The sequence below is a fragment of the Mizuhopecten yessoensis genome, unplaced genomic scaffold (genome assembly GCF_002113885.1).
Source record: "Mizuhopecten yessoensis strain PY_sf001 unplaced genomic scaffold, ASM211388v2 scaffold10089, whole genome shotgun sequence".
In the NCBI taxonomy this organism is placed as follows: Eukaryota; Metazoa; Mollusca; class Bivalvia; order Pectinida; family Pectinidae; genus Mizuhopecten; species Mizuhopecten yessoensis.
The window spans coordinates 294039-317222 of record NW_018408373.1 but is presented as its reverse complement, the minus strand read 5'-3'; the positions used below and the strand labels follow the sequence as shown (position 1 = coordinate 317222).

The 23184-nt window shown below is 35.1% G+C and overlaps 1 protein-coding gene across 4 annotated transcripts in view; it reads left to right on the top strand.

Moving 5' to 3' along the window:
- Window positions 1-23164, top strand: part of LOC110459509 — a 50615-nt gene extending 27451 nt beyond the window's left edge. For 3 of the 4 annotated variants that reach the window (XR_002463903.1, XR_002463899.1, XR_002463901.1), the window contains one exon: window positions 21981-23164. The gene's annotated coding sequence lies outside the window, so the exon portion shown is untranslated. The remainder of the gene's footprint in view (window positions 1-21980) is intronic. The other variant, XR_002463900.1, reaches the window with a different exon arrangement.
- The last annotated feature ends 20 nt before the right edge of the window (window positions 23165-23184 follow it).

Genomic DNA, 23184 nt, shown 5'->3' with positions numbered 1-23184 from the left:
GCTAAATAATCATGCTGTACAAAATTTGGCACTAAAACAACTTACTTAGTAAAACTTAAAAACCAGTCCAGAATGGAACATAGCATTTATTTGTAACCTGGAGCAAGGGTGTGGTAGCCATTAATATTAATAGGCGTTTTTAGTATTGATGCTGCTCGTGACGCCAGTGATGTAATTTTCGCTTACAAGTTAAAGCGTCGTAATCCAAAGACAAGAATAGTACGAATTGAAAAGTGTGATTTGCCTACAACTCGAAAGTCAAAAGTCAAAAGCGTTCCTCTCATCTTCTTTCTTGTCACCATTCACGTTTGTAAGTTAGAACAGCTGGTATCGAAAACGCTTACACTTTGTACACAATATATATACAGTTATACCACAGTATTGTATTGTCTCGGTATGGCTATGAATGCGTTCCAGCTCAGGTAATAGAGCATCAAATGTAGTGTCGACGTCGATGTAAGCTGATCCAGCCTCTTGGGACGCATCTTGATATTGTTCTCTAATCATGTTCGGTTGTGAGTAACATGTTGGTACACATTTTTGGTGATGATGACGCCAGTGATTGTTTAACCGAGATTTAAAACTATTCAGGGAGGGGGCTTCTACAACTATATTTGGGAGAGTTCCACACGTCTACGACCCTACTACTGTAGTGTTTCTTGGTTACGTTGAGCCTTATTCTTCTCTTGAAGAGCTTTTTGGAATTTTCCCTCTTGTTGTAACCAATGTTAGTTTAAACTTTCTTTTATTCAAGTATTTCAATTATATGCATATATATGCAATATATATACATAACATTTTGTATCAAAACACAAAATAGTCTCCTCTCATTTTTCTATATTCTAAACTGGGAAGAAACCCAGCGTACAAAGTCTCTCACTGTAGGATTGTCCTTTTAGGAATGGTAGGCGTCTTGTTGCCTTGCGTTGGACGTTTTCAATAGCAATTTGATCTTTTTTTAAAAGTGGAGACTACATGCTGGTGGCATATTCCAAGTGTGGCCGCACTTAACTTTTGAACAATTGGATAAACATGTCTTTGTTTATAACTGTGAATGGTCGAACTATTAGTCCGAGGATTCTGTTGGCTTTGGTGACACACTTGTTGACATGGTCACTAAAATTTAAGTAATGATCAAATACTACTCCCAAATCCTTTTCTTTAATCACTTTATCAATGGTTACTTCATTTAGTCCATTTCTTTTGCTGTGCAAGCCAAGTCTCTGGTTTGATTTTCCTACTGACATGAGTTTTCCATTTAATTTCATGTTCCAAACTTTTGTCCAGTCGTCACATAATCTGTGGATATCGTCCTGAAGAGTATTCCTATCATCGTCGTTCGAAATTCGGGAGTATAACTTTGTATCATCACCAAATAATTTAATTATGGATTGTACGACTTCCGGCATATCGTTGACAAATATCAGGAATAAAAGAGGTCCTAGGACACTCCCTTGTGGGACACCGCTAGTTGCATTCCTGGTATTGGGTATTTCACCATTGATCACTACCTTTTGCTTCATCCCGCTTAGATTTTTTGTATCCATTGGAGTAACTTCCCCTGGATCCCATATTGTTCTAATTTAAACAGCAGTCGTTTGTGAGGGACAGTGCCAAATGCCTTGCTAAAGTCAAGGTTTATAACATCTATCTAATGTCCATTGTTTATTTGTTCTGACCAATCTTCAAGAACCTCTAGCAGCTGGGTAACGCTTGGTGAATCCATGTTGAAACTTGGAGAAAAGATTGTTGGTGTCCATATGATCCACAATGGCATTCTTTGCATTAATTTCCCAATAACTGATGTTAAACTGATTGGTCTATAGTTTTCTGGGCCAATTTTTGATCCGGATATATGTATGGAGGTCACTATGGCATTTTTGCCACACCAGATGATGTACTGGTGTGACAAGCTCGTTAGCCGTCTATAATAGTAGTATTGGACGGAATAGGTCGGGACCTCCTGACTTTGGATTTGGATTTAGTAACCTTATTACCGATAGTATTTTGTCTTCCGTGATGTCAGTGTCGTTGATTGGTACCCAATAGTTTCTTGTATTGAACACAAAAGTTTCTTGTATTGAACACAATAGTTTCTTGTATTGAACACTGGTAGTGGTTCATTTGTTCATTTGTTTCGACAGTGAAAACACTTGTGAAGTAGTTGCTCATGATCTCAGCTTTGTCTCTATTGTTAGATTTCAAGTAACCATTGGTGTCTTTAATATTTCCAATTTTACTTTTAGTCTCGGTCTTAGACCAAATGTATTTCCAGAATGTCTTACTATTTGATTTAATGTCCATATCCATGCTCCTTTCATAATTGTATTTAGATGTTCTAATTTGTTTCAAAGCTTGGTTTCTGGCTTTTTTGTATTCATTCCTGTTCTTTTCGTCTTTACAATGAAGGTACTTTTTCCATCTGGTTTTCTTGTGCCTGATAGCATGTACTGCCTCCCTGTCAAGTGGTGTTCTATGAGTAAACTTTTCATTTTTGATCTTGCTCACTGGTACGTGTTCTTTTACGATAATTGATATAGTCTCTACAAAGAACTTCCATGACTCATCTACATTTTTGACAGACAGCATTCTGGCCAGTTGACATCTTTGATTTTCTCTCTGATCTTTGTGTAGACGCCTTTATGGTAGTTCAATCTCTCTACTTTGCTGGTAACATTTTCAGTATATAGGCAGAGCTCGAAATTCAGAGAAAAATGATCGCTTAGTCCAAGTCCGGGTTCATAGTGTATTTCTAGCATTCCCTACTCATTAGTAAAAACAAGATCTAAGGTGTAGGGTTGATTACCTTCTCTAAATCTGGTAGGTTTGGTAACATGTTGGTAGAGGAATTCATTTCTTGTGCATTCTTAAAGAATTGTAGCTGAAAAAACGACCATTGGTTAGACTGTTATTGCTTGGAGTTTAGATTTGGTGAAAATGGTCACACCCCTCTTGTTGTTGGACATGTCCAGGTGGGTGTCCTATCCTGGTTTATTGTAGAAGTCTGATTTATTTGTCATAACTGGATTTTTATAATGGATCTCTGTCAAGGCTATGATATCAGGGTTGTTGTTGGTGACGAATTCCTCAAGTTCAGACATCTTGTTCTGTGTCAATACATCAATATTTGAATAAAAAATATGGAGGGAATTCTGCGTTTCAAGATGGCTAAAAATTCCGCTATTTACATTTTTAAAATCCTAGTTAAAGTATCCTAGCCTCTGTTAATGTCAGGAGATGTAGACGGGCTGTCAACAACAGTGTGATGACTATAAACCAGAGTAGTATTCTCCCCATGCTCGAATATCGACTCACTCATCAAATGGGCCTGTTCTTGAGACAGTGGTATGGGACTAGGAGGTACTTGGTTAGTTGTTTTTATTTCCTCTTCTACGGATCTAGGTCCATTGTTTTTTTCTTCTACCTTGTAACTTTTTGGGGGAATTGTTTGACCTCCTTTCCCCTCGCTGGTCATCTGTAAGATCCCTGGTGAGGATAACCGATTTGAATCTGGGATTGACCTATGTTTTTATTGATGGTGCTTTTTCTAGTAGTGTTTTACGTTGGCTTTTGCTTCCTAGAACCACCTTTAGTGGACGATTTTTTCATGTGGATTGTTTGCCAATTCGGAACGGAGTCGCAATTTCTAGATCTTCAACACCAAGTTTTGATGCTAGCCTTCTTAGGTGACTCTCGTCCTCTAATTTCCGTTCAAATCCTACTTCTTTCTTCGATTCTGGGAAGTTAAAAAGAACTATATTTGTCTCCCTTTGCTTACAACTTTGTAGTTCTGTGGTTATGTTATCAAACAAATTTACAATGTCCTTTTTGAGTTCGTCCATAACAGATCCTCTCATGTTCGCTAAGCGTTCTTTAATTTTAGTATCTTGAGATTCTTCTACTTCGCGGATTTTCTTTTCTATACTGATCATTCTTGTCTCTGTTTGGATCTGCAGCTTCTGAAGGGAGGTTTCAATCCGAGCCAGTGTGGGTTCCGTCTGGTTACAACATGTACATAACCATTTGAAGTCCTCTATGTCCCCTGCCTCAAGGCACTGGTTGAGTCCACTTGACAGCCCTGTGCATATAATATATTACACTCTATGAGTTTAGTGTCTAGTTTACAAACACATTTGTTGCATGCCAACACAGAGTTATCGTTGTCGTTTGCTTGCCATTAGTACATGCGAAAGAGTACTTGGTTTCAAAGCGCACTCCATATTGGAAGGTGGATGGTAGTTTATCTATGTGGATACTGTTAGTAAAACTGCAGGTGTTTGACTCGAGAGACAGTGATTGCGAGAGTCAGATCTAGAACTGGCAGAGTCACCCTGCCGAGTACACCTAACCAAGTAGACACTGTAAACGTAACCAAGCAATTCATATGAGAGTGGCAAGGTTACCTTGCCGACTCACACATTTGAATATGGTCAATATACACCTGATCGTACCCTACAGTGTTGTATATATCTGGGAGATAGGTCTGGAGTTACCCTGCCGAGTATGACCAGCTAGGTAAACACTGTGTATTAAGCCAAGTACTTCAATGAAGAGTGGCAAGGTTACCTTGCCGACTCAATCTTGGTAATGGTTAGTCTAAACCTGATCACACCCTGTCTGCTAATTTATTTCCGGGATTGATACCGTCCATATATACAGTTTCAGATTAATGCTGTCCCACACGTGAGCGGGTTAGACAATTATGGAAGAAGAGACTGTTGACATTGTTTTCCAAGTTTATAGCGTGGATTTGCTAATGTTGCTAGGTCCGTGTCTGCCGAGTGTCTCTTCTACACATTCCAGGCGGTAATTGAGTATTGTGGACAGTCAATAATTTTCAGCGATACCGAGTCCAAATTTGAGATGAAATCATTAATTGTTTTGAGTTCGTCAATAATATTGTTGACGATCGAATCATCCCAACACGGTTAATGTAACTTTTTACTATTGTTGTCCTTGTTGGATAGATCTCATATTCCGCTCCATAAATAAATCGTAATGTTAGTGTGTCTCCTTATGGCCTTGGGTATACGATCTCTGAAAGTAGCACACAACTGCTTAGTAGTGGCTCCAGGTGAGCACCATGATTCACATGGATAACATTGGACCACGGGGTATTTAGCTATGTAGGCATTACGTAATGAAAAACCTTTGCTGTCTGAAACGAGTATCGGTTTAGATCTCAGCCTCTATGTTTCAACCTCCTTTCAGAGCTGATAAGTTTGTCAATTTTGTGGGCGCTCATCTGTCGCGAGGGTCCAGACGGTGGAACAAATAGTCACATTATGATAGGGAACGGGGTGAGAACGATAAAAAATATATGATGGGTGGACGCTATAAGACCTGAGGTAATCTAAAACTGAGGTGAAGTTACGTACCGGTCATTCAGTAGAGAAATGAGAAGGAAGATTGAAAAAAATGGCGGCACGTAACATTTTGCTGGGTAGATTTATTAACAGAGGGGAGTGTGAATTTTGTGCATAAAATACAACATCTAGCCAAAATACATATTGGTTTGATTGAATTAACAATCAATAGACGTGATCATCACATATTTAGCCAAAAACAGATGTTGTTGAACCCTTGAAACTTGGATTAGGATCAAATCTTCATCCTAGAATTTTTCTTCCATCTTGCCACAACCGGAACCGGAAGTATAGCATCACTGCAAGACAATCATGGATTCATATGGGAACAATGTTATTAAAATAACATTCAAACAGTGCATGCAAGCTGAAATTAACAAATCATTGGTTTAAAATTACAAGTCATCATTTCCATAAAGTTATTCAAATAAATAAGATCTTTATGTCAAAATAAACTTTAGGTTTGGTTAAGTATTGTTAAATGTACGTTATATCAGCTATACATGGTTATTTAAGGACGATCTCCCCCATTTGCGAGATGCATGCGTGTGGTGAGTATGTGCACAATTAATTTGTGATTTGAGAGTCTGTGCATGGTATGTTCATGTTTGTCTCCTAAAGCTTGTGATAGCGCAAAAACTGATGCTGACTTATAGTGTAATTTCACTGGAGCATACTGCTGAATATACATCTTATTTTACGATCGAACCTCGTTTTCTCACCAACTTCAATAGATAGCCAAGGGTTCATGATTTAAATTTGTATTATTCAACCTTGGCAGAATTAGCCTTGTTTTTAATTTTCCCTCCACTTCCACCTAGCAGAGACTTTACTAGCAAAACTTTAAACTTTCAAGATTATTTCAGCACTGGTCGCCTATGTATTTCTCTTGGTAATCATTTACAGTTGGAATCTGGCAAATTATCTCTTTACCAACTGATCAAATTACAAAAAATGTTTCTTTAAGTAATGTCCTCCTTTTTTTTTTTTTTTTTTTTTACATAAATAGACAAAGTCGACAAGGCAACTTGGTACTTGGCGCTTCCATTATTATTGACACGCACAGGAACTTGGTATTAATTTCTAGCCCAAAGTTCATATAAGTGTATTATATGATGAATGATATAGAAAAAATATGTGGACCGTGGGATGGTAGTTTGTGCCAAGTCCCTGTGCCAGGTTCAATAATTTGAAAGCTAAGAAAACAGGGTTAAATCACCTAAGGTTGAATACATGAATATGTGAATACAAAATGAACGTTTGGCTAGCAAAGATGAGATGTTACCCGGCGACAACAAAAACAGGCTGAAAACATGTATGGAATGTGTATTTCTTAAGAGAGGCTGTATAAACACATTGTGAATATGTAAAATTATAATGGAAGTCAATTTTACCAGAATTACCTGACGTTATTTTCAATGCCTTCAGTTCATCTGTATTTCCACACTGTTCTCTGTATAAGGAATAGGATTCAGTTTGTTTTTAGGGTTTACAAATCCTCGAAACCACTTTTAAGTCATATTTATAAGGTCTGCCGAATATCTGATTCCTTGACAACTTTACTACAAGTATAAAGCAAGACTTGAGCTTTCTATATTCACTTCATATTATTTAACATTTTTCTGTAACAATACATACAGTTTCCTCAAATGATGCTGATTACCGAAAAGAGTCTGGAACCTTAATCATATCTTTTAGAATACTGTGTTTAAAAAAAGAAGGTTATACATGTATCTCTTCGATCCAACAAAACATAAACAAACAACATGTAAACCTTTCATTACCTAAACCTGTGATTAAAAGGATTGTAAAAGAAATATATGTGTTCGCTTAGATGTTAAAATATTTCTGTTTCCAATAACGCAAAGACAGGGAATCATAACATGCTTACCAAAGGGAGATAAGCCGAGGCAATTTTTGAAAAACTGGAGACCTATTTCACTTCTAAATATAGTATAGAAAATAGCATCAGGAACAATCGCAAATAGAGTAAAAACTGTTTTAAACAAATTAATTAATACTGATCAGTCAGGTTTTATTTCAGGAAGATATATAGGAGAAAACACTAAAATAATATATGACATCATGCAATATGCCGAAGAGAATGAAATACCTGGTATGCTACTTTACTATTGATTTTGAGAAAGCTTTTGATTCTGTTAGTTGGGATTTTATTGATAAAGTACTTGATTTTTTTAATTTTGGAAATGATATAAGAAGTTGGATCAAAATTTTTCACAAATGTCCAAAGTCATCTATTAACCAAGGGGGGAATCTATCACCATTTTTTGAAATTAAACGTGGATGTCGTCAAGGTGACCCTATTGCCCCGTATTTATTTATTTTATGCGCAGAAGTACTAGGTATCAGAATTAGAAATGATAATAGTATTAAAGGAATAAATGTAGAAAATACACCAATATTACTATCTCAATATGCTGATGATACTTCAGTTATTCTTGACGGATCAAAAAACTCTTTAAGGGAAACATTAGGGGAATTAGACACATTTGCCAAAATTTCGGGATTGAAAATAAACACAACTAAAACTGAAGTAATTTGGATAGGAAGCAAAAAATACTGTGAGGATACTTTTTTTCCAGAGTGGAACTTGCATTGGGGGAACCATAAGTTTACTGTATTAGGGATTGATTTTCACATTGATTTACATAAAATACCAAAACTGAATTATGATAAAAAACTGGTAAAACTCAAGTTAATCTTAAAAAACTGGAATAGGAGAATACTTACTCCAATTGGGAGAATTCACATTATTAAGTCTTTGCTTATCTCACAATTTAATCATCTTTTTATATCCTTGCCAAATCCAGATGAACACTTCATTAAAAAACTAAATTCAGAACTGTATCATTTTCTTTGGGGTGGAAAAATTGACAAAGTAAGAAGGGATATTATCATAAAAGACTATGCAGAAGGGGGGCTAAAGATGATACATACTCGTTCTTTCATTAAGGCATTAAAACTAACATGGATCAGGAGATTATTTTCTAAATCTAATAAATGGCAAGTAAACAAAAATATTGATATAGATATTATGGCTAACTGTGGATCAGAATACTTATATATTTGTGAAAAAAAATGCAAGAATCCATTTTGGAAAAATGTCCTAAACTCTTGGAAAACCCTCCATGATAAGGAAGAAAATTTGATAAATGGGAATAGGACAATACTGAAAACACCTATTTGGCATAATGAATTTTTAACAATAGAAAATAGAACTGTATTTTATAAAGAATGGTATAAGAAGGGAGTAATTATTATCAATGATATAATAAAAGACCCGAAAACAAGTACTTTTTATAATTATCGGGACTTTATGGAGAAATATGACCGAAGGACTAATTTCCTTACCTTTGAAGGAATAATTAGAACAGTAAGGAAATATCTGAGGCATAAGGAAATAGTTAATGATGTTGTTAGTTATCCTTTTATTCCACGTAATCTTGAAATTTTCTTTAAAAATATTAAAGGGTTAAAGGACTTCTACAAAATACTCTGCAAAAATAATATCACAGCAACAGGTAAAATAAAGTGGAATGAAATATTTAATCTAGATGACGAAACATGGAATTGTATATATAAAACACCCTTTCAAGTTTCGAAAAATTCTAAGTTACACTGGTTACAATATAGAATAAATCATCACATTTTAACAACCAATTCGCATATATTTAAGATAGGATTAGTAGAAACTCCTTACTGCTTTTTTTGTAAAACAGAAATAGAAACAATAGTGCATATGCTATGGAAGTGTGAAAAAGTACAGTCATTCTTTCACAACTTTGAATTTTTATTAGACGCATTATTTATTGCATTTTCTTTTAAAAAGGAAACTTTCATTTTTGGCATGCATAACTATAAAAGTACTTACTATACAACTGATAACCTTATACTACTAATAATGAACCGTATATCTATAGATCAAGATGCTTGCAACAAACTATCAATTTATGCTTTGAAAAATGCTATTATAGATCACTACAGAATTCAAAAATATATTTCTATAGGCAAAGGAGTGGATACTGCTTAAAAAAATGGAAAATTCTTGGAAGAAATGGAATAAATTATTAGAAATCACTCCCAATCCCTGACAAACCCAAAAAAGGATAGCATACATGTGTATATTTTACCTCTGTTAGTAAAATTTTGATTAAAAGAGAGAAATGTACCTCCCTGCCACTTTACTGAAGAAATTAAAATTATTATTATGTTTCATGTTAAATAAATAGTTGCACTAATAAATGGACACACATGGACTCAACATCTTTACCACTTGGACCCCTTGTTGTCTTCTCAGCCCCCCACCCACCCCCTCCTCAATTTCTGTAAAAGCTCTTTTGCTCCTTCCCCCCCCCCCCCCCCCCTCTCTCTCTCTCTCTCTCTCTCTCTTTCTCTCTCTCTCTCTGTCTCTCTCTAAAAAAACATTACATCATTTGTATTAAATGTTGGTTGAAAAATGAAAATGAGTGCGAAAATTAATACTGTAATTATTCTGTAATGCTGAAAATGTTTCAAAAAAAAAATTATATAAAAAAAAAAATCTGTTCAACATTCATATTTACAGTGGTTTACAAATCCACTGATAATAAGTTGACATAAAATTGTAATTCGGCATTTTGTGGTCTGATTTTTGACAGCTAACTATGTCTTGTCAAGGGTCATTGACCTGTGAAAATTTGAAGTTGAAGTAGCCAAAATTATTTGACTTTGGTGTAGAGGCATCCTAAAAAGGCAGAAATTCAGGGCTGGATTTTCACGAACTTGAAGAGTTGTGCCCCATTGTTTGCTTTCCTATACATCTTATTATGGCAGTTTATCATTCATATTTTTATTTTTCCATTTGTTATGCACTTCATATACATCTGTAAGAATGGGAGATATCTAAAAATGCACAAAATTCACCAAGAAAGCTGAAACTTACAAAAGGCCAAACCGTGAAACTTAACAACATGCAGGCCAGGTTTGAACCTTTGTCTTTTTTGTCGTTGTTTTTGGAAAAAAATATCCAGAAATTATAGTTAGTTTTGCTTAAAATTTACCATACTAACAATGTCAGACAATTTCAGACATGCGAAATATATAATAATGTGTAATTCTTCTTGAATTTGGTGTACAGGTAGAACTTGAATTCACAGATCTGTCAGATCAGCACAAATTACTTAAAGTGGAGTCTACATGAAGAGTTATGTCCCTTCACTTTCTTTTTCAAAGTTACATGATGCAAACAATTTTCTACTTGAGTCATTAAATCCGTCAAAATCTGTCGAACCATAATGTACATGTGATGGGGGGGGGGGGGGGGGGGGGGGGGAGGGCTAAAACGTGGCCCCCTGAAGAATAAAGAATCATGGATTTTCTTTCATGTCTACTGCTTGGGGGACATTGAACAGACAAACATAGATCTTCTGCCCTCATTGAAACACACTTTGGATCTTAAATCTTTCCTTTCTTCCTTCACTGTTTTGCCTTTCTGTGCTTTGTCGTGCCGCCTGAGAAGCATGGGGAACACTTAAGGATCACTCTGTCCGTCATCACACGTTTACGTTTTTTAAGACTTTCTTTTGCCACCATTTACCATATCAATTTGTAACTTTGTATGTGACTTAATCATAATATATCACAGATCAAGTTCGAACCATGTGCCAATATTTTTTTATTTTTTTTGCTGGAGTTACAACAAGCAACTGAAAGCATAATGTTTTTCATATGGCCATTATGGTGACCATGATCTTTCAAAATAACACCCTTTAATTGTGTGGGTGCACGTGCCGGCAACACATCCATTTCCTTCGAATTGTAGTTTTCTTCTTTAGGTGTGTCCTTGACACCCGTCCTCATATGACCCTGGCTGTTTCGAGGACATAAATCACTTGATATAATACATCCTTTGAAGTTTGATGTTTTCAAACGAATGGTCTGGAGCATTACTTGTTCAAGAGGACTGAATGCCGTTTAACAGAGGGTCTCTCTCATAATACTCTGGATCCCTAGGGGAGGAGTGAGGTCCTAAAGGGGGATTCTTCAATTCAATTACTCAATTTGTTGTTAGGACCCCTGCACATCATTCGTAATCAGGTTTTCCGTCTGTCTATGCTTCTATCTGTTTTTAAGTTCACCTGCCAAGGACAAGTAAGCTTTTACCCTGGTGCAGCGTCCATCCTCTGGCTATCGTCCAGCCCTCGGGCGTCACATTTTCCCTTTAAACATCTTCTTCTCAATAATCTAGAGAACTAGCTAGCTTGTATTGGACCTGTAGCATGCTGGGATGATGGGCTATCAAGTTTGTTCAAATGAGTGACCTTGCCCAACTTTTTCAGGTCACAAGGGTTAATTGAGGTTAAATGTTTAAACGACTTATTTTCAATCAAAAAGAGGTCCTAAGACCTGATATTGTGCCTGTATCATACTTGAATAAAGGACTACCAAGTTTTTTCAAATGAATTATCTTGCCTGCCTTTCAAGGTCACAGAGGTCAAATGTGCTAAAATCTTAAAACAACTTCTCAATAACTAAGAGGACCATGATATTGAGCCTATAGCATGCCTGGAAGAGGCTACGAAAAATGACATTGGCCGACTTTCAAGGTCACAGGGGTCAAATGTGGTAATATCGTTAAACAACTTATTCTCAACAACCCAGAGGCCTATATACCTGATATTGGGCCTGTGGCATGCTGGGATGAAGGGCTACCAAGTTTGTTCAAATGAATTACCTTGATCTACATTCACGGACACATGGGTCATATGTGCTATATTTGAATAAAGTGGTAATGGGCTTAGCATCCACATAAATGACCTAGATCAGCTTCAATGTTGCATTAGAAGCATGTAAGCGACACAGGCCCATTGGGCTTCTTGTTTAATTTCTGCACAATATCTTCAGTAATGTTGGTTGGATTGCTTTCAGACTTTATCCAGTGCTTTTTTGACGAAGGTGCTTTCTTTGAATAGCTTTTCAGGCCGGCGGTCAAAGGTCAAGGTCACTGTTATTATGAATAGAAAATCAGTTTAGGCACAATATTTCCAATTCTGTTGGGATGATTACACTCAGGCTTTATCAAGTGCTACCTCCGAGAAAGAGCCTGCTGTGAAAGCATTGCTACTTTAGAAAGTATTTGCTTAGGATACAAATTGTAGCTTTTGAGGCATCGATGTCAAAGTTCAAGGTAAATGTTACTTTAAATAGAAAAACATTTCATGCACAATATATGGACCCTTATGCACTCAGACTTTATCCAGTGTAAAAAAATGTTTGCTTTAGCTTTTGGGTGGCTTTTCAGCCTTTGATATCAAAGGTCAAGTTCACTTGCTATAAATAGAACATCAGTTTGTGCACTGTATTTCGAATTCTGTTGGACTGATTACACTCAGATTTTATCGAGTCCTTCCTGGAAGAAAGTGCCTGCTTAGGATAACTTTTCAGGTCAGTGGTCAAAGGTCGATGGGTCACTATAAATGGAAAATCTGTTAAATGCACTAATGCACAATATCTTGATTTCTCTTGGGCTGATTACACTCTTGACTTAATCCAGTGCTTCCCCAAAGAAAGTGCATGCTTGGGATAAATTTCCAGGCCCGGGGGTTATGTCTCTATCACTGTTACTATATGAATAGAAAATCAGTTCATAAAATGCACTACTTATATTTTGAGTTCTATTGGGCTGATTACACTGAAGATTTTATCCAGGAATTTTATAAAAGAAAACACTTGCTGTCACCAGTGTTTGCTACATGTATACCTAACCACAGTTTCTTTTAAATCTTCAATAAACATGATTTTTGAGAATAGTCACGGCGGCATTTAATATATATTTATATATATATATATAAATCTTATTATTGGTTAGCTTGTAATTACAGTAAGTTTATATAATAATCCTAATTATTTTGTAAATGGCCCTAGCGACTAAACAACGACTGTTCTGAGTACATCTTGACAAATTAGATGAACAGACCAGATGGGCTTTGTGAACAATGCTTACCTGCCGAAATAAACGCAATTTAAATTCCAATTTAATCCGCCTTGCTACTTCCAGTCGCCATTTTGTAAACAGGACCTAATCTCGAGCTGATGCGCGTTTAAAAGAGTTTAAAGTATTGCAAAGCTTCTAAACGATCGTGCCCAGAACATACTCTCTAAGGATGATGTTTTTGATAAATTTACTATCAGTTATTTACCATATTTCTTTTTTGTATCACTTTCATTAATTCATAAAAGAACAAATTTATTTTTTCCCCTTCATTTTTTTTTCTTTCAAATGTTAAAACACATTTTTTTGGAAAAAATGTTCTAGTTTCGTGATTATGATCAAACGTCGTCTGCTTCGCAAATATTCAAGAAAATAATATTTACAATATATTGATATTTGTTTTATTAACTAGTTTATTCTTTAAACTATCTTTTATTAATAAATATCAAAAAGATTTTGCATTTATGACGTAACCGGAACGTGACCCGAAAATAGCTCACAACATAGTCAGGACAGTAATAATAAACAGACGTTTATCGAACATTAACAGATTAATACCATATGTATTGAGACACTGATGTGCTAGAATACAACACAAGGTAACACTCGTTTAATCCATTGCTATCACATCAAGTACTAACTGACATTTATGCGGAAATATCAGCATTAAATGTATGCGATCGCGCAGACCTACTTTCGTTTTACAGTTTACATACATTTGTACATGTCGGCATCAACAGTATACCTTAAGTTAACTTATGTCCTTCATCGTGCCGAAGATTATACATAGGCGCATTCGAGGAAAAGTTCGTGATTAAAAGCTTGTGTGTGGGGTTTTTTTATCTTAAAATTATCGGATAAAAGCATAGTGGCATGTTACTTCAAAATAAAATATACAAGAATCATTATTTTACGTTAAATATATGTCATAGTTAACATAAGCTCTCAGGAGCTTGAAACATTGTTACAGTGTAAGGCAAACAACAAATTTTATCACAAGATACCTACGTTGGATGGATTAAGATAAAGAGGCTAAATAATCATGCTGTACAAAATTTGGCACTAAAACAACTTACTTAAAAGCCAGTCCAGAGGGCAGGTGATTGGGACATAGCATTTATTTGTAACCAGGAGCAAGGGTTTGGTAGCCGTTAATATTAAAAGACGTTTTAAGTATTGATGCTGCTCGGATTGACGCCAGTGATGTATTTATCGCTTACAGGTTAAAGCGTTGTTATCCAAAAAGAAGAATAGTACAAATTGAAAAGTGTGAATTGCCTACAGCTCCTGTCAAAAGTCAAAAACATTTCTCTCGTGTTCTTTCTCGTCACCTGGACGTTTGTAAGTTAGAACAGCTGGTCTCGCAGACGCTTAAACTATGTACACAATATATATTCAGTTATACCACAGTATTGTATTGTCTCGGTATGGCTACGAATGCGTTCCAGGTCAGGTAATAGAGCATCAAATGTATTAAATTCAAATAAAGCACCACTTCACGACAATCATGGATTCATATGGGTACAATGTTATTAAAATAACATTCATACAGTGCATGCAAGCTGAAATTAGCAAATCATTTGTTTAAAATAACAAGTCATCATTTCCATGAAATTATCCAAATAAATAAGATCTTTATGTCAAAATAAACTTCAGGTTTGATTTAGTATTGTTTAATGTACGTCCTATCAACAGCTATACATGGTCATTTAAGGATGGCCTCCCCCATTTGCTAGATGCATGCGTGTGGTGAGTTTGTGCATATTTAATTTGTGTTTTTGGAGTCTATGGTATGTTCATGTTTGTCTCCTTGTGATAGCGCAGGACCGATGCTGACTTTATAGTGTAATTTCACTGGAGCATACTGCTGAAGACACATCTTATTTTACGAACTTACCTCGTTATCTCACCATCTTTAATAGCCAAGGGTTCATAATTTAAATTTGTACTATTCAACCTTGGCAGATTTAGCCTTGTGTTTAATTTCCCTCCCCTGCCACCTTGCATAGACACTTTACTAGCAAAACTTTAAACTTTCAAGATTATTTCAGCACTGGTCGCCTATGTATTTCCCTTGGTTATCATTTACAGTTAGAATATGGTCAATTATCACTACCAACTGATCATATACAGAAAATGTTTTTTTAAGTATTGTCCTCCATTGTTTTTTTTACATAAATCATGACATATAGTCGACAAGGCAACTTGGTACTGGGCGCCGCCATTATTATTTACATGCACAGGAACTTGGTATTAGTTTCTAATATATGTGTATTATATAATGTATGATATAAAAAATGGGGACCATAGGATGGTAATTTGTCCCTGTGCCAGGTTCAATAATTTGAAAGCTTAGAGAACAAGGCTGAAAACATGTATGGAATGTGTTTTTTTTAAGGGAGTCTGTATAAACACATTATGAATATGTAAAATTATGATGGAAGTCCATTTTACTCGAATTACCTGACGTTATTTTCAATACCTTCAGTTCATCTATATTTCCACACTGTTCTCGGTATTCCGTCTATGCGTATTGCAGAGTTATCTTCTCTTGTGAGCAGGTATTGATTGTTACATCATTGGCTTGTGTGAGATAATTACGTCGTTTTCTCGAAAATTGATGACGTTACTCTCACAAACAAATGATGTAACAATCAATACCTGCTCACAAGAGAAGATAACTCTGCAATACGCAAAGACGGAATAAGGGATAGGAATCAGTTTGTTTTTTGGGTTTTATAAATCCTCGCAACCCTTTTTAAGTCATATGTATAAGAAAGGTCTGCCAAATATCTGATTCTTTGACAACTTTACTACAAATATATAGCAGGATTTGAGCTTTCTATATCAACTGCACTACACTTCATATTATTTGTTGACGTTTTTCTGCTACAATACATGGAGTTTCCTCACAAGATACTGGTAACCAAAAAGAGTCTGAAACCTTAATCATATCTTTTAGAAATCTGTGTTTAAAAAAAATGTTATACATGTATCTCTTCGATCCACTAAACATCAACAAACAACATTTAAACCCTTCATTCCCTAAATCTGTTATTAAAAGGATTGTAAAAAAAAATGTGTTCGCTTAAATGTTAAAATATTTCTGTTCAACATTCATATTTACAGTGGTGTTAAAATCCACTAATACGTAAGTTGACATAAAATTGTACTGCAGTATTTTTTGGTCTGATTTTTGACAGCTAAATAAGTCTCATCAAGGGTCATTGACCTGTCAGAAGTTGCAGTAGGCAAAGTTATTTGACTTTGGTATGGAATCATCCTAAAAATAGAAGAAAGTAAGGGCTGGATTTTCATGAACTTGAAGAGTTGTGCCCCTTTGTTTGCTTTCCTATACATCTTATTCTGCCAGTTTATCATTCATATTTTTATTTTTCCATTTGTTATGCACTTCATATACATCTGATGAGAATGAGAGATATTTAAAAATGCACAAAATTCGCCAAGAAAGCTGAAAGTTACAAAAGGCCAAAAGGTGAAACTTGACACCATGCACGCCGGGTTTGAACATTTTACTGTATTGTTTGTTTTACTTTCCATGTGGGGAGGATTTTTAATGCATCTCGACTGTTATATTAATCAATTAATTTTCATTTAGATGGTGTCCCTGAGAATTATTTCTTATATAATTTTAAAATTTGTTTCAAGTAATACTCATACTCTCTGTTTTAAACTAGGAACACTTGCTAGGTACTCTAAGTATTTGTGCGGTTATGATTGATTGTCTTCCTTTGGATAATATTTCTGTGAGTTGTGTCCCTCACATGATTTCCTCACATTTTTTTCTGTTATATATCGGATATAGTTTGTTACTTCTGTAAGTTCCAAGTTTCCTTTTAGATAAAATATGTCATGTTTAGGTGATTTTTGAGAATTGGTGGTTTTGCGAAATTTGCTTTTTGTTTTGCAAGGTACCAATATTTTTTTGTTTATAACATATATAGGGTGCTCCCATAGCTACCACTTTCTTTAAAATGTAGATTTTCTTCCCGCTGTTTTTGGAAAAAAACATCCAGAAATTTTAGAAAGTTTTGAAGTTTTGCTTAAAACTTACCATACTGACAATGTCAGACAATTTCAGACATGCGAAACATATAATAATGTGTAATTCTTCTTGAATTTGGTGTACAGATAGATCTTGAATTGACAGATCTGTCAGATCAGCACAAATTACTTATATTGGAGTCTACATAAAGAGTTATGTCCCTTTACTTTCTTTTTCAAGATTACATGAATCAAACAATTTTCTACTCGAGTCATCGAATCTATCAAAACATAATTTACATACAATGTACATGGGGGAGGGGCTAAAAGTTCGCCCCCTTAAGAATCGGGGATTTATTTTCATGTCTACTACTTGGGGGACATTGAACAGACCAAAATAGATCTTCTGCCCCCATTGCAACACACTTGGGATCTTAAATCTTTCCTTTCTTTCTTCACTGTTCTGCCTTTCCTTGGTTGTGCCGCCTGAGAAGCATGGCGAAAACTTAAGGATCAGTCTGTCCGTCATCACACATTGTCATTTGCGGCGGCAGTCACATTTAAGTTTTCCAGACTTTGTTTGGCCACCATTTACCATATCAATTTGTAACTTTGTATGTGGCTTAATCATAATAGATTACAGATTAGATTAAGTTTGAATCACATGCTAATATTTTATTTTTTTGCTGGAGTTACATGTATGGCCCTTCACACATTGGAAGTTCTCATAATTAACTGTTTGCCATACTTTGTTCGTTACCACTTGCCACTTAGTATGCGGCTTTATCATAATGGATTACAGTTAGAGTCCAAACCCTGTGTCAATATTTCATTTGTTGCTGGAGTTATGGCCCTTCGCACATAAGAAATCTCATAATTAATGTTTTCCCAGACTTTTTTTCGCTACCACTTGCAACATCAATTTGTTACCTAATATGTGGCTTTGTCATAATGGATTACAGTTTGAGTTCAAATCCCGTGTAAACATTCCTTTTTTTGCTGGAGTTATGGCCCTTCGCACATAAGAAATTATCAAAATAAACTTTTGTTTGGACTTATTTCGCTACCGCTTGCCATATCAATTTGAAACTTTGTTTGTGGCTTTATCATAATAGATTACAGAGTTTGAACCATGTATTAAAATTCCATTTTTGACTGGAGTTATGGCACTTTTGCACATAGGAAATTCTCATAATTAACTGTTTTCCATATTATTTGCAACTTAGTATACATGTATAATGGATTACAGTTTGAGTTAGAATCCAGTGTCCATGTTCTAGTTTTTCTGGAGTTATAGCCCTTTGCACATAGGAAATTCTTATAAGTAACTGTATTTGTTCCGTCAACACATGCACTTCCTTCGAATTGCAGCTTTCTTCTATAGGTGACACCCGTCCTCATATGACCCTTGCTGTTCGAGGACATAAATCACCTGATAAATTACATCATTTGAAGTCCTTCTGTATGGCTTGATGATGTTTTCAAACCAATGGTCTAGAGCATTACTTGGTTAAGAAGACTAAATGCCGTTTAACAGAGAGTCTCTCTCATAATACTCTGGCTCCCTATGGGGAGTAGTGGGGTCCACAAGGGGGGGTTCTCCGATTACACAATTTGTTGTTAGGACCTCTGCACATCTTTAGTAATAAGATTTTCCGTCTGACCTTCTATCTGTTTTTAGCTCACCTGCCAAGGACAAGTGAGCTTTGGCCCTGGTGCGGCGCCCGGCATCCCGTCCTGTCCCGTTGCGTCGTGTCCCGTCTCTATTCAATGTAAACACTTAGCAACTTCATTCATTTACAGATTTTGGTCAAATTTTATACAAAGGTCAAGTTTGGGTATACTTCGGACATCTTTTTATTTCAGGGAATCAAGGTCAAGGCCACATTTGCTATATATAGAAAATCATCCTGTCCCGTCTCTATTCAATGTAAACACTTAGCAGCTTCATTCTTTCACGGATTTTGGTCAAACTTTATACATAGAAAATCATCAACTGATTCAATTTAAACACTTAGCAACTTCATCCAATATGTTATGGAAATAGTAATAACATACAGAAAAAAAACATATGAATATTAAAGTCAACTTATCAACTTTAAGTGTAGAACCTTGTGTGTGTGCATACATGGACTTTATGCAGTGTAATAAAATGTTTGCTTAACCTTTTGGATAGCTTTTCAGCCTTTGATATCAGAGGTCAAGGTCACTTACTTTAAATAGAACATCAGTTTGTGCACTGTATTTAAAATTCTGTTGGACTGATTACACTCAGATTTTATCTTGTCCTTCCTGGAAGAACGTGCCTGCTTGGGATAACTTTTCAGGTCCAGTGGTCAAAGGTCAATGGGTCACTCTAAAAAGAAAATCTGTTTAATGCACTAATGCACAATATCTTGATTTCTCTTGGGCTGATTACACTCTTGACTTTATACAGTGCTTCTTCAAAAAAGTGCATGCTTGGGACAACTTTCCAGGCCCGGGTGTTAGGTCTCTATCACTTTTACTATATATGAATAGAGAATCAGTTTATAAAATGCACTACTTATATTTTGAGTTCTGTTGGGCTGATTACACTCAAGACTTAATCCATTGCTTTTTTTTATAAAAAAAGCTTGCTTTCACTAGTGTTTGCTACATGTATACCTAACCAGTTTCTTTTAAATCTTCAATAAACATAATTATGGATAATAGTCACGGCGGCATTTAATATATATATATAAATCTTATTACCGGTCAGCTTGTAATAATAATAATAATAATAATAATAAGTAAGAAACGGAACAATAACAATAAGTCACCCGACTTCGTTCGGGACGACTTAATAAGTAAGAAACGTAACAATAACAAGAAGTCCCCCCAACCTCCAGTTGGTGTGACTTAATAAAAATTGGAGTAAAAACAAAAAAGGTATCTACATTAATATATAGCGAACATACATGCATTATTATTCATGTAATACATTTAAAACATGACAGGTATACATAAAAGTAATCCAGAAGAGGAAATTCTCGAAATTGTTAACTATATTTTCAGTACTATTCTGTGACTTACTTTAGTTGTATTATCGGTGAAGTCTTATGCTAATTATTGAATCCAAATTTAATACAATACGTTTAAGATTGTTAGCCTAGTTGCATTGATAACTTATATGTATATATAAAAATAAAAATAAATTAACACAGCTCAAGTCTATGTTTTACACATAAAATACCAATGTGAAGTATTAGGCTTTTACAGCTAGGGACACCGGTAAAGTTAAATTTCACTGTATACAAGTGTTGCAGGTTCGAGTCACGGCTTGGTACTGTGTTGTATCATTGAGCAAGATACTTTACTCCACTTGTTCTAGTCTACTCAGCTGTAAATGAGTACGTGGTTTGGCAGTGCTAGTATTGTTGAATGCTAGCTGTTAGCGCCAAAATGGCAGCACCGGCTGTATGCTCCACAGATCTCGCTAACGCACGCTTGAGCCTGTTGTTCTCGGAGCTCTGTTGCGAGACTTGTGCTGCAGTCGCCCATATAGGTGGTATCGGCTTTCGTTTATGTATAAACTCCGTTTTTTCTTGACGGTCAATTTTAAATATGTTCGGTGATTTATATTCTCCAATATTGTTTGTGTTGCGCTTGTTTGATTCAGCTTCGTGAAATAACTACAACATTGCTAAATTCATCTGAGAATATACAGTGATTTTAGAATTATGAGAAGTCATCACTGGCAGTCATTACATTATAATACAAGAAAAAATAGACAAGGTTTTTGTTTAAACTTCGTTTTTTCTTGACGGTCAATTTTAAATATGTTCGGTGATTTATATTCTCCAATATTTTTTGTGTTGCGCTTGTTTGATTCAGCTTCGTGAAATAACTACAACATTGCTAAATTCATCTGAGAATATACCGTGATTTTAGAATTATGAGAAGTCATCACTGGCAGTCATTACATTATAATACAGAGAAAAAATAGACAAGGTTTTTGTTTAAACTTCGTTTTTTCTAGCCGGTCAATTTTAAATCTGTTCGGTGATTTATATTCTACAATATATTTTATGTTGCGCTTCTTAGATTCAGCTTCTTGAAATAACTACAACATTGCTAAATTCATCTGAGAATATACCGTGATTTTAGAATTATGAGAAGGCATCACTGGCAGTCATTACATTATAATACAGAGAAAAAAGGCAAGGTTTTTGTTTAAACTTCGTTTTTTCTAGCCGGTCAATTTTAAATCAGTTCAGTGATTTAAATTCTACAATATTTTATTATTTTTCTTCTGATATTAGACTATTGTGTTATTCCACGGAATTAGATTATCTAAGTCCGTGGTCATTCAAATAGATCATAAATACCATGTTCAAATGGCACGGTAGGCTATGGTATAATTTCCGATGTTTTTAAATTTTCAGAATCACAAATGACGGACTTGTTGGTAAATGTTTTCAGCGTTTTAGTAACTAAAATGATATTTATTAGATAAACCTTATTTTATTAGTTATAAATATATTACAACTGAGTTTATTAAATAGCGAATTAATACTAAGGTACAATTTCTTAACATTCGACTGCTTTTAGTTGGTATTCTGTAATATATTTCAACTGTGGCTACTTTTTCTTTATAGTTGACCAATGGCTGCTGATATGGGCGGAAAACAAAATCGGTTAGAGGAGATTGAAAGGAAGATCAGAAGAAAATGTCAAATGAAAGTGTTAAACAGATAAAACAATATATATAATTTTACATGAATGTATGCACATGTATGATGTATGTGTACCCTTTTTATTTTGAAACGGTTCATGATTTGCTAGCATTTGAAAATCGAAATTTTATGAGACATAAAGATAGGAAACTAAAATGAAAAATCAAATTATTTCGAAAATAGTTGGGACATTTTACTGTATTTTTGTGTCTTCATACTTTACTTAATTTTTATTGTTTTTGAGTTCCAGATGAATATTGCACAGGATAATTCCCTACACGAGCGTCGAGTGAAGAAAGCCATGCAGTATAAACTGACAGACAAAACTATTTCACTATTTGTAGCAGGAATGTCAGCTGCAGTGCTGTGAATACAAAACAAGATGCTTGTAAAAAATAGAATGTTAAATTTTGTTTTGTCATGTGTATATTGGTCTGTAAAACGCTTATAATGACCTTTCATCTGGAAATTTTTGAGTTTTACCTGACCATCATTTTTTCTGAATGTTGCGAGATAGAAAAAAGGTGAGTCAGAGAAGAACGTTTAGTAATTACATATATAACTTGGCAAAAATTGAAGACTTTCGTACACAGAAAATTAGTTTATGAAAACAAAGAAAGCAAACTTAATGATGTGTTTTCATCAATATTTAATAGTGAAGATGTAGTGTCGTGGGAAAATCTTGGGCTTACAAATAAAAGAATATGTGTAGTATGCCATCTTTCAATGTAGTAAAAAGTAACCACTGGAGTTAAATGCTTGAGAGATGCATACAAGTTATATTGGATGATAATTTAAAAATTCACCATGGATTTGTTCCGTTGAGGTTATCATATTTCTCCTATAATACCATAAGAAAACTTTGGTGATGTAGAATTTGAATCTAAATTGAATTAATTTACTTGTCCAAAAAATGCTTAAACAATCTTACCAGACCTTGCAACCCTCACCATCACCACGGGAGATAGTATAGGACAGAGTACTAACATTCACCACGGGAGATAGTATAGGAGAGAGTACTAACATTCACCACGGGAGATAGTTTAGTATAGGATAGAGTACTAACATTCACCACGGGAGATAGTATAGGACAGAGTACTAACATTCACCACGGGAGATAGTTTAG